Below are 20,641 nucleotides of genomic sequence, written 5' to 3'. Positions count from 1 at the left end.
GACTAATAAAGTCATCAGAAGATCAAAACAAAGTGCAAAAGGGTTTAGAAAAGATATCTGAAAGGTGCGAAAATTAGCAGTCGACCCTAAACAACAAAAAGTGTGAAGTGACCAACAACGAGTGCTAAAAGGAATTCGTTAACCTCGGTTACACGATAAATCAGCCTAATCTGAAAGCTGTAACTTCAACTAAATACCTAGGTATTACAATTACGAACAACTTAAATTGGAAGGAACAGATAGAAACTGCTGTTGGGAGGGCTAACCAAAGTCTGCGTTTTATTGGCATAACACTTAGACAAGTAACAGATCTATTAAGGAGACTGCCTACACTACGCTTGTCCGTCCTCTTTTAGAACACTGCTGTGCGATGTGGGATCCTTGCCATATAGGACTGACGGAGTACATCTAAAAAGTTCAAAGAAGGGCAGCACGTTTTGTATTATCGCGAAATATGGGAGAGAGTGTCACAGAAATGATATAGGATATGGGGTGGACCTCATTAAATGAAAGGCGTTTCTCGTTGCCACGAAATCTTCTCACAAAATTCCAATCACAAACTTTCTCCGCTGAATGAAAAACATTTTGTTGACACCGACCTACATACGGAGAGACGATCACCACGACAAAATAAGTGAAGTCAGAGCTCGTACGGGAAGATGTAAGTGTTCGTTCTTTCCGTGCGCTGTACGAGATTGGAATAATAGAGAATTGTGAAGGTGGTTCGATGAACCCTCAGCCAGGCACTTAAATGTGATTTGCAGAGTATCCATGTAGATGTAGACAGCATTTAGGTGTAAGTAACTATCATTTTTAAACAGTACAGGTAGGAATGGAGCATTATTTATCTTTTTTTCATATGTTCCTTACTATAGTGAACAGACTCAAATCCACAATTGTCAGCCAGGATTTATAAATATAGCAACTTACAGACATATAGCGACTTACCATTGCTATTTACAGTAAAGGGTGATTTCTCTATGTACCCCAGTCACAGACATATTTCTCCATACACTGTGTTTAAAGCCATATGTAAAACTTGCTTGGATATCTGAAATAGCCTCTTCTTTTCCGAAATGAAGTTTATATTCTTTTTTTATGTTAAGAGTTGTAGACATATACTCCAATTGTCGCTTTTTTGCTTCAATCTCTTCCATTTACAGTTTTCTTTTCTGGACGCGTGACTCACTTACTCCACTTGAAGTCGCAATTTATTTAAGGGCCACGGTTTAAGACTGAGTGACAAATTTATTTCCTTCTTTAAGACGTGTGGGGTAATAATGTTGGCAGCAAGCAGTCTTTCTTTGGCAATATCTTTATTTGATGGTGTTATGGATAGCGCTGGCCTAGATTGAAAGAAATTTGTTTCCCCGCTTTAATATAGCATTTTTGTGTATCACTTGCATCCTCTTTGCTAGAATCAAAGTTAGGAATCTCCACATAGTTTACAGGTGGATAGTTAAGACTGTATGCCGCAAGAAAACACTTAATAATTTTTTCTCGGTTGTGATTTTCTGCGAGGCTTACTTGTTCACCAACCGATTCTCTTGTATTCTTATAACCTTAATAGATATACCTCAGAAAGTCGTTAAACGTCACAAAGCAGCTGTCCTGCAAAATATTCGTTAACTTATGTCACATGGCAGTAACTGGCAAAGTCTGGAGTGAAGCACATTCTAAATACCGTTAGATGGTGTTTAACACATTTAAACAGCCGTGTCTCCTCGTTGGTATACATACTTTGTCGTGGTGGTGAGGCTTCCATAATTAAATGATGTTGAGAGCTACGACGCTGGTAGCTTTGCAGCTGGTAGGGGCTCCCAAGTAAGCGAGATCAAAGGTGATGCTCCGATGCCCTGGTCCTACAAGTTGGGTGTGGGGAGTGCGGCCAACATCCCCACGCCATTTAAACATAAATGTTACGAAACGCCAAGAAATAACCCTGAATCTATATAAAACGACAGTGAAAACGACCCCAGAAACATTTGAGGGTCTGTTGGAAACAATATTCCCCCATCACACGACCGCTCAGATCTTTAACAAGATCATGGCGGCCGTCGCCACACTCTTCACACAGCTCTTGACTGCTCAACCTGGGCAGTACTGGGCCGCCATATAAACAGCGTTCACCACATTGCTTACACCCATACATGGATAACACGCCACACCCCGCCCCCATCGCAAACAACCGGACACTAATACGGATCCTGTTCTGGAATGCAGACGGGATCAACAACAAAAGGGCGGAATTTGCCGCGCTTATGGAGCGTAAGGGTATGCTTATCGCACTACTGAGCGAAACTAAGCTCAAACCATGCAACCAACTAAACTTCACCGGCTACTGCGTCTATCGCACAGACCGACCGGACGGCTACGGTCACGGCGGAACAGCCATCATCATACACAAAGACATAGAACACACAAACATAGTACTCCCTGAACTTGAAAAACTAGAAGCAACCGCCGACAGGGTCAAGTTCAACGGAGCCTACACTACACTGGTGTCAGTATACAACAGCCCTAAAAACATTATAACACGCGACATCAGCACAGTACTCAATATATCACCGCGAGTAATAGCCGCTGGAGATCTTAACGCAAAACACCCGGACTGGAACTCACGAATACGAAACTCCAACAGCAAGAAACTATACGAACACGCACTAGGACGATACTACATCACACTAGCGCCGATTGAACCGACGCACATCCCCTACCGGAGGGGACACAGGCCAGACGTGTTGGACATGGCCCTCATCAAGGGCATACCAACGACGCTCAACGTTGCCGTTGAAAACGATCTGCCCTCAAATCACCAACCCATTATACTGTACATTGAAGAAACACTGCAGCACATGGAACAACGCAGACTGTTAGACTACAGGTGCGTGAATTGGACTCAGTTCAAGGAAACGCTTGACAGTCGCATCCCATCCACCCACGCGATTAACGAGACAGCCCAAATTGACGAGGCAGTTGAAACCCTCACCGGCGCCGTCCAGGACGCAATAGCCGACACCATACCAATCCGCACGCCACAACAGCACAGTGCTGCCCTGCCCCAGGAAATCCTGGGCCTAATCTCAATGAGGAACCGCCTCAGGAGACATTGGCAGCGTACCAGACGCTAGCACTTCAAACAGCACATTAATAGGCTCCAGGGTATTATCCGGGAAAAAATACAAACATTCAAGGCACAACAGTGGGACCAGAAACTCGAAGGGCTGGACACCACGCGACCTGGCGTGTGGCAGCTAGCCCGATACTTCACCAGGGAGAAACTGTACAACCCCACGTTACAATGGCCCGACGGACCAGCATATTCTGCGGAAGAAACAGAGGAACTGATGGCCCTCACACTCGCAGCGTCATTCACACCGAACCTGGATCCCTCAGACCCAGCGTTCACACTTGCTACGGACCAGGAGGTCACACGCATCTTGACCCAACCAGCGCGCAACAACATCCGACAAGCTAGTACAGCAGAAGTCAAATGGGCCATCATGCATACCACCGCTAGGAAGGCCCCTGGTCACCATTGCATTCAAAACCGTGTCCTCCAGGAGTTCACGGACAAAGCTGTAGACTACCTAACACACATCACGAATGCCATACTCAAGCACCAACACCTCCTCGCCTTTTGTAAGACGGCCAAGGTCCTGATGTTCAGGAAGCCGGGGAAAGACCACTCCCTCCCACAAAATTACCGACCCATTAGTCTGCTGAGCGCGCTCACCAAGATCGTTGATAAGGTAATATTAAAACGACTCACCAGGCACTGCATCACAAACGACACCCTGAGACCGGAGCAATTCGGTATCAGGAATCACCACTCAACAACACAACAACTCCTCCGCGTCGTTGAATACATAACACACGGATACAACACAAACAAGGCAACTGGGGCGGTGTTCCTGGACATCGAAAAGGCTTTCTATCGTCTATGGCACAACGGCCTAACACGCAAACTTAGAGACGCAGGGTTCCCCGACGGGCTTGTACGTCTCATACACTCATATCTCACGTACAGGAGTTTCAACACCGACGTGCAGGGCAAACAATCGACACGACATGGTACACAGGCAGGAGTGCCCCAAGGAAGTATCCTAGGGCCCTTACTGTTTGACCTCTACATTAACGACCTCCCAGCTACACATAACACGACGGTAGCAATCTACGCGGATGACACTGCCATCCTCGCGCAAGATTGGGAGCCGTCTAACATTAACTCACGACTACAGACTGCACTCAGAACAGCGGAGCCTTGGCTGGTGAAATGGCGTGTTAGAGTAAACGTCGACAAGTGCGAGGCCGTTCTGTTCACTAGAAAACCGAAGCAACTGCGCAAACATCAGCACTGCAACCCAATAACACTGCACACACGCCCAATACGTTTCCGCGAGAAAGTCAAATACCTCGGTGTCTGGCTGGACAGGAAACTACTCTGGAAAGACCACATTCATCACGTGACCAACAAAGCTACCGCGAGGCTCAACCAACTTTACCCTATGCTTAACAGGCGTAGCACACTGAACAGGAGGGTGTCTAGGTCCATGTACATGACACTTACTAGACCCCTGATGACGTACGCAGACCCTGTCTGGGGATACGCTGGCCCAAGTCGCCGGCGCCGTCTGCAGCTCATACAGAACAAAGTACTCAAAATCGTAAGCAACGCTCCGCGCTACACACCCATTGCGGACCTTCACCGGGAATACCGGCTAGATGCTATCTTGCATGTATTCCAAAAACTCTCCACACGACTGTACAACAACACGAGACACTCACGCAACCCGTTTATCCTTTCTCTGGGTAACTACGACCAGAACCATAGATGGAGGCATAACAGACCAAAGACATTACTGGCTAGGAACTAAACATCTATGGTCCATAGAACGCTAACACTACAGTATTGGCGAGCCCCTGCAACACAGTTATTACTGAAAGCCCAGATGTGCGACCAGCCGAAAAACAGGCAACCGCAGGAAAATCGTACTGTACAGAGCACGCAAACCAGCCCCCCCCCCCCCCCCTTACACTGTCTGTGCAACAACGAAAAAGGTAACGATGCACGATACCTCGAACTAACACAACCACACCTTGCATGCACTGTCGCAGATAGCAAGCCGCTACTGCCCTTACTACCCGTCCTACTGTCGCAGAGGTTTTTTTCCCTTGGCTCTTGCCTTGGCACTTTTTTTCCTCTGCCCTTACAACCGCTACCCTTCAATCGTTTTCGACCACTTCTATCTCCTGATGGACCATGCTAATGAGTAATCTTACCCAGACGCATGGACAACATCACAGCCCTCATCCTTTGACGCCTGAATCAAAAACTAACATGTTTACGGAGGTGACAGTAGAACTTTTGGTTTGGTCACCACGTTGGTGTGGGCGTAGAGGGGCCCCATCCTTTAATAAAGAGACCCAAGAAAGTCAAAGGTTGTTGTTGTAGTCTTCAGTCCTGAGACTGGTTTGATGCAGCTCTCCATGGTACTCCATCCTGTACAAGCTTCTTCATCTCCCAGTATCTACTGCAACCTACATCCTTCTGAATCTGTTTAGAGTATTCATGCCTTGGTCTCCCTCTACGATTATTACCCTCCACGCCGCCCTTCAACTCGAAATTTTTTATCCATTGGTGCCTCAGAATATGCCCTACTAACCGAGCCCTTCTTCTGGTCAAGTTGGGCCACAAATTTCTCTTCTCTCCAGTTTTATTCAATACCTCCTTATTTGTTATGTGATCTACCCATCTAGTCTTCAGCATTTTTCTGTAGCACTACGTTTCGAAAGATTCTATTCTCTTCCAGTAGTATGGCAAATAGCTCTGAATAAATCGTGACATTAAATTAAACAAAGTATTACAAGTAACGAGTGAGCAAATGGAATAACACAGACTAACACAAGAATTCCTAAATGCATGTCATACCTTGCCACCGTGAGACAGACGCAGTCCCGAGGGGAGAAACGAGAACAGAAGCCGAAAGCAGAACCGTGTTAAGCTAGAAGGCCCTACGATAAGGGACGGACACCCACGTAGCCAGCTAACTGACAGGACCACCTCCAACCCATGTTAAAAGCTAGAGCCCTCCAGAAGAACAGTATAGATCTTACGATAACACTAAAAGGCCCGCACCAGCCGCAAGTTTTAGCGTGATACTTTTTCGCGTCTCTGTTACGTTGCAGACTTTAAAAACATTGCGCCACCACGAAAAGTATAACGTTTCTCATTGGATAGACAGAATTTTTGTAGGCGGAGCTTAAGGTTAACATTGAGACCCTGATTGGTTAGATGAAAACACAGCCAGAGAGTTTTTTTTTTTAAACCAACTTCGGTAAATTGTAGTAAGGAGAAAGTTTGTTGCTTCCGAGACGGCAAGGTGCATGGAGCTGTTCAGGTCGCCGCCCCCTGACGAACATCGACAAGGTAATGAACGCACGCGATGCCGCATTTTTGAGCGCATAAGGCTTCACTCAGAACTGCAGAAGTCTCATCTGTTACATCCCCTTTTCACGTAATACTAGTGTCGATCGTCAATTGAAGCTCATGGTATTCACATTTGCTACGTAAGTTAAAATCTGAAACGCGAAGATTTTTCTGTTATATAATTATTGAGAAGCCACATCAGCCACTGTAATTTATGACAAGTTAGATAAGTAATTAAAGAAAATTGAGGGTCACTGAAGACCATTTTGATAGCTTTCTCTTCTGTGTGAAACTTAATTTAAACCTTGATTATACACTCCTGGAAATTGAAATAAGAACACCGTGAATTCATTGTCCCAGGAAGGGGAAACTTTATTGACACATTCCTGGGGTCAGATACATCACATGATCACACTGACAGAACCACAGGCACATAGACACAGGCAACAGAGCATGCACAATGTCGGCACTAGTACAGTGTATATCCACCTTTCGCAGCAATGCAGACTGCTATTCTCCCATGGAGACGATCGTAGAGATGCTGGATGTAGTCCTGTGGAACGGCTTGCCATGCCATTTCCACCTGGCGCCTCAGTTGGACCAGCGTTCGTGCTGGACGTGCAGACCGCGTGAGACGATGCTTCATCCAGTCCCAAACATGCTCAATGGGGGACAGATCAGGAGATTTTGCTGGCCTGGGTAGTTGACTTACACCTTCTAGAGCACGTTGGGTGGCACGGCATACACGCGGACGTGCATTGTCCTGTTGGAACAGCAAGTTCCCTTGCCGGTCTAGGAATGGTAGAACGATGGGTTCGATGACGGTTTGGATGTACTATGCACTATTCAGTGTCCCCTCCACGATCACCAGAGGTGTACGGCCAGTGTAGGAGATCGTTCCCCACACCATGATGCCTGGTGTTGGCCCTGTGTGCCTCGGTCGTATGCAGTCCTGATTGTGGCGCTCACCTGCACGGCGCCAAACACGCATACGACCATCATTGGAACCAAGGCAGAAGCGACTCTCATCGCTGAAGACGACACGTCTCCATTCGTCCCTCCATTCACGCCTGTCGCGACACCACTGGAGGCGGGCTGCTCGATGTTGGGGCGCGAGCGGAAGACGGCCTAACGGTGTGCGGGACCGTAGCCCAGCTTCATGGAGACGGTTGCGAATGGTCCTCGCCAATACCCCAGGAGCAACAGTGTCCCTAATTTGCTGGGAAGTGGCGGTGCGGTCCCCTACGGCACTGCGTAGGATCCTACGGTCTTGGCGTGCATCCTTGAGTCGCTGCGGTCCGGTCCCAGGTCGACGGGCACGTGCATCTTCCGCCGACCACAACATCGATGTACTGTGGAGACCTCACGCTCCACGTGTTGAGCAATTCGGCGGTACGTCCACCCGGCCTCCCGCATGCCCACTATACACCCTCGCTCAAAGTCCGTCAACTGCACATACGGTTCCCGTCCACGCAGTCGCGGCATGCTACCAGTGTTAAAGACTGCGATGGAGCTCCGTATGCCACGGCAAACTGGCTGACACTGACGGCGGCGGTGCACAGATGCTGCGCAGCTAGCGCCATTCGACGGCCAACACCGCGGTTCCTGGTGTGTCCGCTGTGCCGTGCGTGTGATCATTGCTTGCACAGCCCTCTCGCAGTGTCCGGAGCAAGTATGGTGGGTCTGACACACCGGTGTCAATGTGTTCTTTTTTCCATTTCCAGGAGTGTAGATGTGATTTGGCGTAGGTCATCCTTCGATCCATTGTAGAACTTGGAAACCCATTCAGGGAATATTCGTTCACATTTTTGTTGAACGCAGTTGGTTTCCATCATTCTGTATTAAAACATTACCTTTTATCAATAGTGCAGTTTATAAATAATGTTTTGTGAGTAGAATAACATTTCCAATGGTAAACTTAACTGCTTTTTCGACGTTATTTTACCAGCTAACTAAAAATAGGAAAGCCTTGAAGCCCTTCCACTAAATTTAGTTAGTATAAAGATTCTTTTAGAGGGAGTGCAGTGAACCTGTGCTGAAATCATTAAGTATTTGGTTATGTCATCTCTAGTCTCACTGAACTCTTCTGAACTCTAAATGTCATGTGTGGTCTGGCGTCTCCTTACGAGCAACAGGACCCAGGTTCAAACTAGTCAATTCCCTAAAAAACACGCTCAGAGCGCCCTTGCGCGAAAGTGGTAGGGAGGCACGACTTAGAACAAACAGACACCACGCAGAATGTTAGAACCTTTCTGCTTTCCCTTCTTTGCTTAGAACTGGGTTTCCATCTGAGCTCTTGATATTCATGCAAGTGGTTCTCCTTTCTCCAAAGATCTCTTTAATTTTCCTGATGGCAGCATCTATCTTACCCCTAGTGAGATAAGCCTCTACATCCTTACGTTTGTCCTCTAGCCATCCCTTCTTACCCATTTTCCACTTCCTGTCGATCTCATTTTTGAGACGTCTGTATTCCTTTTTGCCTGCTTCATTTACTGCATATTTGTATTTTCTCCTTTCATCAGTTATATTCAATATCTCTTCTGTTACCCAAGGATCTCTATGAGCCCTCGTATTTTTACATACGAGATCCTCTGCTGCCTTCAATATTTCATCTCTCAAAGCTACCCATTCTTCTTCTACTGGATTTCTTTCCCCCGTTCTTGTCAATCGTTCCCAAATGCTCTCCCTGAAACTCTCTACAACCTCTGGTCCTTTCAGTTTATCTAGATCCCATCTCTTCAAATTCCCACCTTCTCTCTGTTTTTTCTGTCTTAATCTACAGTTCATAACCAATACATTGTGGCCAGAGTCCACATATTCCCCTAGATATGTCTTACAATTTAAAACCTGGTTCCTGAATATCTGTCTTACCTTCTAGTACTTCCAGGCATCTTCCATGTACACAACCCTCTTCTACAACTCTTGAACCAAGTGCTAGCTATGATTAAGTTGCCGGCACGGTAGCTCAGCTTGTTCGGCCAGAGAGCTGGTTGGCCTCTATAATAAAAAAAAAAAACTGAGTGGAAGGATCAACGTCCGCAACGAACAAACACAACGATCAACAACGAACAAAATGAAAAAAAAAGTAATGCTCTGTGCAAAATTCTACCAGGCGGCTTCCTCTTTCATTCCTTACCCCCATTCCATATTCACTTACTACGTCTCCTTCTCTTCCTTTTCCTGCTTTTGCCTCCCCTCACTATCTGAATAATTTCTTTTATCTCTAATCATATATTTCATCAATCTCTTCGTCATCTGGGGAACTAGTTGGCGTATAGACTTGTACTACTGTGTTAGACATGGGCTTCGTATCTGTCTTGGCGACAATAATGCGTTCATTATGCTGTTTGTAGTGACTTACCCGCATTCCTATTTTGGTATTCATTATTAAACCTACTTCTGCATTACCCCCATTTGATTTTGTATTTATAAACCTGTATTCACCTGACCAGGAGTCTTGTTCCTCCTGCCACCGAACTTCACTAATTACCACTATATCTAACTTTAACCTATCCATTCTCTTTTCAAATTTTCTAACCTACCTGCCCGATTAAGGGATCTGACATTCCAAGCTCCGATCCGTAGAACGCCAGTTTTCTTTCTCCTGATAACAACGTCCTCCTGAGTAGTTCCCGCCCGGAGATCCAAATGGGGGACTGTTTTACCTCCGGAATATTTCATCCAACAGGACGCCATCATCATTTAACCATACAGTAAAGAAGCATGCCCTCGGGAAGAATTACGGCTGTAGTTTCTCCTTGCTTTCAGCCGTTCGCAGTACCAGACAGCAAGGCCGTTTTGGTTAGTGTTACAAGGCCAGGTCAGTCAATCATCCAGACTGTTGCCCCTGCAACCACTGAAAAGGATGTTGCCCCTCTTCAGGATCCACATGTTTGTCTGGCCTCGCAACAGATACCCCTTCGTTGTGGTTGCACCTACGGTAGGGCTATCTGTATCTCTGAGGCACGCAAGCCTCCCCACCAACGGCAAGGTCATGGGGAGGAGTCAAAGATTAATACTAAAATATTACAGGACGGTCCCAAACTAAAATGTGGTACTTGGAATGTAAGATCACTCTACACTCCTGGAGCGGTGAAGCTGCTGGATGGTCAACTGGAAAGGTAAAGTCTAAACATAGTGACGCTACATTAGACGAGATGGTCTGGAGCATGGATGCATAACGATAAGTTCTACAGCTGCTTGTGTAGTGAAAATACAGAACGTAAACAGCAACTTGGAGATGGCTGTAGCCAACAAAATAAGAAGGAATACCGTGGATTTGAAGGCTGTCAACGAGAGAATATGCTGGATCAGAATGAAAGGAAAATTTTATAACCTAATAATGGTCTCATATCAGCCACCAACAGAAGAAAGATCCATAATGAAAGAGATAGTTTCTACGAAGAATACGAAGACGCAGCACCGAACGACGTGAAAATGTTCCTAGATTATGCCAATGCCAAAGTAGGAAAGTAGGAAAACAGGTCTTTTTGAGACCCTATACTGGCCGCATAGTCTACACAATTCCTCCTACAGCAACGGAATGGCACTAGTCAATCTGCAAATTCAAAAAGCTCTAAGGATTATGAGTATCGACTTTCCTTGCCATAATATTTATAAAGCAACCTTTAAATTGACATAACAACACGCACAGAACCGTACAGACCACATATTAGTTGGTGCTAGGCACAGAGGTGTTACTGAAAATTTAATTCTTCAAAGAAGTGCAGAAATAGGATCAGATCACTATCTTGTGCTGACAAATATTCCTGAAAGGTGTGGCTCCAACCACTATGGGAATTAACATCTGAGGTTATCAGTCCCCTAGCCTTAGAACTACTTAAACCAAACTAACCTAAGGACATCACACACACCCAAGTCCAAGGCGGGATTCGAACCTGCGACTGTAGCAGCAGCGCGGTTCCGGACTTCGACACCTAGAACCGCTCGGCCACTGTGGCCGACGTGAAAGGATAGAATGCAGAAACTACAAGTTAAAAGGTGCAGACCGAAAAATAAACAAAGATATACTGAAAGAGGATCATACAGTATTAGGGCTAGATATGCAATTGAAATTCGATAAAAGTTTGCTTCCCTGGAAGAAGAGGGAGATGGTGTAGATAAGTTATGGTTCAAGCTCAAGATTGAACTCAAACACGCAGCAGGCGAGGTGCTGAAACTATTGGAGAGAAGAAGGAGGAACAAAGAATGGGTTAACAGTAAGTGTAGACATGCAGTCAAAAAGAGAAAAGATGTTAAAATATTATAGTTGACAAAGGAACACGATGAATGATTAAGTTTCAGATACATGGTGGCTGCTACAGAAGCAATCCTTCGGACAGAAAAGCGAAAGTATATAAACAGCAAGATAACACTGGCAGAAAAGGAGTGAACAGTAGTCAATACAATAGACTTATAGAGGACAATCAGTTTCTCCGAGAAAAGCTATAACGCGAGGAATCACATGATCAAATGCCGAGCACGACAACTTATAATAGATGAAACTAAAGGTATTGAGGAATGGAAAAACTACTTTGGACATCTCGTGAATGTGGACGACGCCATCAAAACAGTTGCGACAGCAGTAGCATCAAAAGTAGAGGAACTGTACGAAGAAGGTAGAGGAACAGTACCAACAATGGAGAATGAACTGCCAAGAGTGTAAGACGTCATTAAAAATGCTGAAGATAGCAAAGGTACCACGATTAGATAGCATACCCGCAGGGATGCACATAGAGGGAAGAGATATTCTACAAAATAGTATATCATTTAATCATTTCGATTTAGAGAAGAGAGAGGATCGCAGCAGAATATTGCTGCGGCTAGCACCATATGTTGAAGATGCACTGGGATACAAACAAGCAGGGTTTAGAAAGGCAAAAACAACCGTAGGCCAACTACATATAATAAGGAAAATGCTATCAAAAAGCTGGGAAATTGGCTGAGATGTTCACTGTCTTTTTGTTGACGTCCAAAAAGCGTATGACTGTTGAACAGGCAAGTAAAATTGTAAGAACAGGAAGGACGCACGTTCCTAAAAACTAATAAAAATAGCACAAGCATATATACAAGAGAGGACATGCACGTTGAATTTGAATGGAAATATGTTAGTGAAATTCAAGGTGAAGACGAGTGTGACAGAGATACTGCCTCTCCCCCTTTTTTGATTAATCTAGTTTTGAAATTATCACTGACGAAGGTAATAAACCTGGAAACGGGAATACAGAAGTTTAGATGAAGATGGTAAAGTCATTGAAAGGCTTAAACAATTCAAATATCTTTGGGGGCTGTACTCAGTGAAAGGAATTAGATAGACCAGGAAGTAACGCCAAAGAATACAGGCAGGATACAGGTCAGGTTTTTCACTCGGAAAGCTGCTGAAGTCCTGGCTTCTATCGAGATCCACAAAGATTAGTATCTACAGTAGGGTAATACAACCTGTCGTCCTATACGGAACAGAATCATGGACCATGACACAAAAGATATAAATAAAACCGCTGCAATTTGAGAATGCTGTTCTGAGACATATTTTTGGGCCAATGAAGGATGGAGACGTCTGGAGAAAAAGGAAAAACTTTGAAATGCGGGGCATGTACAAGTCAATGGACAGAGTGACTGCGATTAGACAGAGGATGTGAGGTGGTATGGGAAACAATTGCCGTACGAACGCCAGATCAGCAGGCACGTGGTGTAAGAAGACATCAGAGGCAGCAGACCGAGGGGAAAACTACAGCTGAGGTGGACCAACGGGTTGGTTCAAATGGATCTGAGCACTATGGGACTTAACTTCTAAGGTCATCAGCACCCTACAACTTACAACTACTTAAATCTAACTAACCTAAGGACATCACACACACCCATGCCAGAGGCAGGATTCGAATCTGCGACCGTAGCGGTGGCGCATTTCCAGACTGTAGCGCCTAGAACCGCTTGGCCACCGCGGCCGGCGGACCAACGGGATTAGAGACGATATGTGTAAGATGGAACTAGCTGGAGAAGACTACATGGGCGAGTAAGATGGAGGAGTCTCATTGGTGAGGCCAAAAACTGATTACGGTTTGTGTGACCAACCGAGCACTTAAGTAAACAGTTTTGAATGGGGTCAAATACAAGATGCATTCAGCAGCAGTATATTGTAGCCCACATTCTGCTAATAACAAGTTCTTTATCCAAGTTAGACATAAAAGTTTCTCTTAGTTGTATGTAAGGACACTACGAAATCTGTGATGTAGTTACCAATAACTATGTTCTCTCCCGGGCCTGTGATTTCACATATTAATTTGATATGTATTTTAACAGTTGGAGCTTAACCACGGCAGAAGCCGTGTTTTCTCATTAGGTACTCATGCATCTCCATTTTATTAATAACAGTGATACATATTGCGTTGTGTCCAAATCCAAAAGGTAACAGTCGTCTACACGAACATGCTGCAATATTTCCTTTAGAACAACAAATTTCGCATTAGCTAATTCCACTTTATCTGATATAGCCTTAGAATATCTATAATTTTTCGTAAGGATTTCCAATGCTTCCTTGGCGATTTTTTCCAATACTGCCTTTTTTAGTTTCTAGCAGATTAAAACTGTGTGCCCCACCGAGACTCGACCTAGCCTGTCATTGTGGCCGGGCGGTTCTAGGCCCTTCAGTCTGGTACCGCGCGACCGCTACGGTCGCAGGTTAGAATCCTGCCTCGGGCATGGGTGCGTATGATGTCCTTAGTCTAGTTAGGTTTAAGTAGTTCTAAGTTCTAGGGGACTGATGACCTCAGATGCTAAGTCCCATAGTGCTCAGAGCCATTTGAAGACTCGAACTCATTCTAATACATCCCCCAGGCTGCGGCTAAGCCATGTCTCCACAATATCCTTTCTTCCAGGGGTGCTAGTTCTGCAACGTTCCAAGGAAAGCTTCTGTGAAGTTTGGAAGGTATGAGATGAGATACTGGCAGAAGTAAAGCTATGAGGACGAGGAGTGAGTCGAGCTTGTGTAGCTCAGATGGACAGTCGGCTCTCAGCCGTGTTGTGAAGCGGACGTACGGGGCTCGGTGCGGTGTAAGCGGGCCGTTGTTTACTCGCCTGGGTAGTGGTATTGCAGTGTAAGAAGGTCACCTCGAACGACGATGGAATTTTCTTGTAGAAAGGCCACGATTAAAGTAACGATCGTTGCCAAGTACGCACGACCTAAGGCATACGAAGTAGAACGTTTCCTGCGTGAAGTAATGCACGTTGATCCACAGGAACTTATCGGTATACATCTTTCGATCATCTCCAGTACAGTTTACATGAAACTTATCGATGAAGCAGTGTGTGAACGACTTTTTCGACATTCCACCGATGGATATCGTTACCACCACTCGGACGGCAAAGTCGGTGTAGTGACTGTCGACCATGCAGGACTCGGCGTTCGGAACATATGAATCTTCGAACTACCGTTTGAAGTTCCGGGCACGCTTGGCCTGAACACGCTGAGGCCTTACGGGGAAGTATTAAGTCAAGTGGAAGAAAAGTCGCGTATGTTCGAGACTTTTCCGTTCAGAATGGAGTGCGTCAGGTACGAATCGAACTGCGTAAGCACATCCCATCGTACGTGACCGTTCGTGGCTGCCGAACGATCGTCATTTATGACGGTCAACCGCGGACTTGTTCAGGATGCGGGCAGGAAGGGCATGTACGCTCTGAATGCCTGCAGAGACGCCTAGTACAAACACCACGTGCAGACACGACGCCTACATCGCAACCGACAACGCTGCCTATTACGTACGTTGAGGCAGCGAGGAACATGTCGGACGCTAACGTTGTACCGTTCTAGTTGACTATTACGTACGTTGAGGCAGCGAGGAACATGTCGGACGCTAACGTTGTACCGTTCTAGTTGCCGACGCCCGCAGGCCCGTTTTCGGCGCCCACAACGAAGGTGTATCGGATAGGTACAGTCAGTGTCGACGGCGTTAGCTCCACGATCAATACTCAGTTGTTAAAGGACATGATTCGAGTGATTGACATTGATACCGTGTTTCTTCAAGAGGTACGGCCTGATTTGCGCTAGGATGTTTATGAATACGCGTCTTACGTCAACCCAACGTCCGACGATGATGGTGGTAAGGCCACAGTACTACGTGATGGGATCGAACCAACGGATATTCAGTTTTTGCCATCAGCGAGAGGCTTTGCGCCCATCTTCGGCGCACGCTCTTGGCATATGGACGAGACAGGGGGCTCTGGCTCCTAACTACATCTGACTTTTACTACATGGTCTTGTTGAAACTAGCGTCACAACCACCTTAGCCAGAGAGCCAAATGCCCGTCCAACGGACACAGGCACAGCTTCTGAAGATCACGGCTGACAGATTGGACGGCACGCAGGTTCGATCGAGACTTCAAGATTCCATCCCAGAGGAACATGCCTCTCTTATCACATTGTCAGAGAACGGAGACAACGTAAGAGACGACTCATCACGGCAGATTCTTCTGCTAACGGGCAACGCGTAGAGACACACAACACCCTATCCCGTGCCCTCGCAGATTATTACCGCACTATCTACCTAGCAGATCACTGGCGTGATGATGACACTGAGCACGTCCTGTTCGGGTGGCAAGGGCCGGCCATTGTGACCGAGAGGTTCTAGGCGCTTCAGTCTGGAACTGCGCAACCGCTACAGTAGTAGGTTCGAATCCTACCTCGGGCTTGGATGTGTGTGATCTCTTTAAATTAGTTGGGTTTAAGTAGTTCTAAATTATAGGGAACTGATGACCTCAGATGTTAAGTCCCATAGTGCTCAGAGCCATTTGAACCATTTGATCTGGATTTCCGTGTCCCCCTCCCCCCCCCCCCCCTCTACCCATCCGAATTTTTGGAGGGCATGATCATCCCTGTGCCAAAACCAAAAGGAGGGTGCGGACTGCAAGACTTCCGACCGTTGACGTTATTCAATTCGGATTACAAACTGTTTGCCCGCATTCTTCGTGCTCGCCTCCTCGCTATTGTCAAAGATGCCATTCATGCCGATGAAACACGTCTGTAAGGTGGCAGTAATATACACACTGCGTTAAGCTCTTATAGAGATGTTGTGGCGCTCATTACGGCATGCCGCTTAGAAGGCGCCCTCGTGGGGATTGATCTAGACCACGCATTTGACCGATTGACTTGATCTTGAAGGTACATTTTGTCAACGTCTACCTCTCTCCGAAACTTAATCATTACACACACGTTCTCCCGATGGCCGCTAAGGTAGGTGCCAAGTTCCAGGCCGCCTTCGGTCATTTCGTCAGTGAGTGTAGGGTGTTCAAGAACAGCTACGAGACGCTAACGGTGCCCACACACGCAAGCGGCATTGGAATGATGTACGTGCACAACAGGGCGCGCGCTCTCTTGCTGTAGACAATGCATCGCCTACGTACTTCGGACAGGGACACCATCCATGGTACACTGATTCAGGATTTGTTCCTCAATCCGTCTGTCGGCCGATTCCTGTTGGACATATCACACGAGCACTGTGTCATATTCGCACCTATCTGGTCGACATGAGTTATCTGTTGGATGTCTTGCCGACCACGCAAGATCCTGTCACCAAGGACTTCTACCGTTACTTTAAACGGACGCTGCCTGCTGATGTGGTTGAACGCCGAAATCCGGCGGTTGGCTGGAGACGTGTGTGGAGTAACATACACTCCTCTTTCTCTCCCGCCACGGTCAGGTCATTGTGGTATGTGATAACGACTGAAACATTTGCCACCCGACTACGATTACACATGACCCTTGCTGCCGAGGATCCTCTCTCCCACAGATGCGCCGCTGGCGACACCGACATGCACCGTTTCATTTGTGGTACGGCTACCGATTGCTGGCTCCCCACACGGCGCATGTTGGCATTGTTGCTGCGACGGACGACTCAGTCCGTAGAGCCCACCGAGCTGATCCATCCCGACGTCACTTACTTTCCTGCTGCTCAGTGTAGCGCCATGGTGTGGGTTAAGGGTATGGCATTGTCACACTCTTTTAATGAGAACGTTGCAGGGTTGTTAGATTTCTGGGATTATTTAACGAGTAACTACACGATTTTACAGCCCAATGCGTCGTATGGTACGCTCTTTGCTAATTACTTGGGGTCGTTGTTTACGCGCCATCCAGACCATTGGGATGTACCAGATGTGAGAAGAGACTGAGAGAGTGCACATAATGGACTGATGAGAAACATCAACGGTAATTAGGGCTTTTTCACCCTCGCTGAACGAGAAGACGACCAGGACGTCCTACAGTCTGGCTGCTGTGGACACCCACTAGAGAAAAGAAAAAAAAGAAAAAAATACAACAAAAAAGAATTACAAGTAAATACATAAGCACAAAATGTACAACAAATAAAATATCACAAAGCGTTTACCCTTTACTTTATCCTTTTCTTTTTTTAATAAAATGTTCAGAGGCATATTTAATTTTTGTTCGTGGGTGCAACCTGAAGTGGTGGCGCACGACCCTCCTAGTTAGCTTTATGGTGAAAGTGGCGGGGGCACCAGCTTTGTTTTTGTTTTTAGTGTAGATAGGTTTTGGGGGGTAGTATGGGTGAGAGGGGCCAACGACTGAAGTGGAAGAGGTAATTTTCTTTATATACAAAAATTAAAACTACAAAAACAAAAAACGGGTAGTGCCTTCGAGGAAAAAAATTAAAAAAATAAAAAAGAGAAAAGAAAAAAAGAAAAATAAGACGGTAGAGCACTTGCCCGCCTAAGGCAAAGATCACGAGCTCGAGTCTTGGTGCGGCACACAGTTTCAATCTGCCAGGAAGTTTCATATCAGCGCACACTCCGCTGCAGAGTGAAAATCTCGTTCGGAGAGTGCCTTTGCTATCACAGTGTCATTCCTGCGCTGGTGGTACGGTAGCTTGGCCGAACTTAGTGAATTCACTAATTAGGTAATAGGTAAATGATCAACACGACTCCTTCTTTAACATTAGTGACTGTTTCTTTTCTAATCACTGCTGACACTCCACTTGATCACGGATTTCGACAAGCATAATGTTACCACAAAAATGTTCCGTAATGGATGCAAGCACATTTAAATTCAGCTTGCTAGGGAGCATACCATTTTTGGTTTAATTTATGTTGCCAATGGGACTGTACTCGGCTGATTTGGCGTGTCCGTGCTGACTGTAACTGGATGCAGAATGCCAAGAAAAGTTACTTTTCTCACCAGATATCACACCTTTTCCAGTTTTCACTGGTCATCCGTCATAAATGTAGTGTACATCCCGGGCTCTATCCAAAATGAGTAATCTAAGTCCTGAATATAAGAGAGAGAATTCCCAATCCAACCGTACCCACGTTAATGTTAACTTGGTACCCCTTATAGAGACGACCATTTGATCACGGATTTATACTATCGGCTATGATGATGTTGGAACTAGAAAATATTTAATTTACGAAGGAGCGTAGAAAACTCTGACATTTACTAACGTTCTCTAGAACTATTGACGTTGGATTGAACTACAGAAACATGGAGAATTACTAAACATTATTATTCCATACGAATTCCTATAAGAGTGAAAACTGAGAGGAAGATACATCAGAGTTGGACAGACTCTTTGCCATAAGGAAATGAATTATATTTGAGTGAGATATTACTCAGGATTACCCAAGCGGTCTAAGGCGCTGCAGTCATAGACTGTGCCGCTGGTCCGAGCAGGGGTTCGAATCCTCCCTCGGGCATGGGTGTGTGTGTTTGTCCTTAGGATAATTTACGTTAAGTAGTGTGTAAGCTTAGGGACTGATGATCTTAGCAGTTTAGTTCCATAAGATTTCAAACACATTTGAACATTTTTTTAAAATATTACTCAAGCAAGCATAAGTATGCTCAGTTAAATGAATCATAGAAAGTGACAGAGAACACTGTACTTTAGCAGAAAATACTAAAGAGCATGTAAGATACAATCATCGAATGACCAATTAGAGCACAGTTAATTAATGGTTTGGTACGTAAGAGCAGGTTGGATCATTCTGAGACCACTCTTTTCTGAAAGCGCAAGCGGGGCATTTACGGGAGCCGAAAGAATGGCTCTAAACTTACACATTATTAAGTTGAGCTCCCGGATAGAAATGTTGATGTGTCGAGGAAGATATTAATTACACCAAGGAATAAAACTCCCTTGGTAACTACGCTTAAAATAAAATATTTCTTACAATTTTATGTTCCAGACGGTAACAGCTCCGCATGGTAGCAACTTGTGTTGTCCTCCATCAGCCATTTGCTTTATCCGTAAAAGATCTACGATTTTCGCAGTCCTAACCTACTATCTTCTGTAACTTTTTTCTACGTGACGCTCTAATTTAGTCATACCTCGAATAGAGCAACCAGGAATACATTCATTTGGTACCCTTGCTCAGAGAGAAGACTGACAGTGCTTTGAGACGCTTCTCCTGAGAAATCGGAAGAGCCATTGAAACAACTCACATAAAAATTGTGTAGGTAGGACCGTTTCTCCATCTGCCCGTGCACTACGACTCACGCAGGCCACACAGGAATGTGCCATGGCTAGTTCACTCTTTTTTTTTCTAGCGCGCACTTTCTGCATTTGTGCCACGAAAGCTAACGGATATTCCCTTTCCTCCGTCACCAAGACACAGCAAAAATATCTGACAACTTCGAGCTCAACTTATGTTTTCATTCATTGCAGTGGACACGCACGGGGTAGAAATGAAGATTGGGAAAAAAACTGGTTATGCTGACAGTTGCTCTTGACATAGGTATTACCCATAAAATTTTTTTAAAAGGCAGAAATTAATATGATTACTAGTTAAGCTAATGGATTCTTCAATCAATGAAACAATTACAAAAAAAAAAACCAAAACGTACGTAGCTCTCTCGCCCAGATAAAATTTCAGCAGGGAATCATCTTTTCCATAAAACGATAAGGAACAAGGAAATTTAGGCTCAAGAGACCGAGAAAAATCATTACATAAACAATGGCACTGGAGGGGACATTAGCTCCAAACCAAACAAACTGAATATTCCCAGTTTTACAAAACATATCTCTTTAAGTATTTGTAAAAGAATAATTATGAGCATATTACAGTAATTGTATTATTCATTTAACTGCCCATAAATCCAGATAACACAAAGTCAGGTGGTATAATTAAAAGTGTACTGACCATTAAGATGCTCGTGATATTACCCAAAGGGATTGCTAATGAGTATAAGACTAGAGTATTGCTGAAGGCTGAGAT

The sequence above is a fragment of the Schistocerca gregaria genome, chromosome X (genome assembly GCF_023897955.1).
Source record: "Schistocerca gregaria isolate iqSchGreg1 chromosome X, iqSchGreg1.2, whole genome shotgun sequence".
Lineage (NCBI taxonomy): Eukaryota > Metazoa > Arthropoda > Insecta > Orthoptera > Acrididae > Schistocerca > Schistocerca gregaria.
This window is presented reverse-complemented; position numbering follows the sequence as displayed.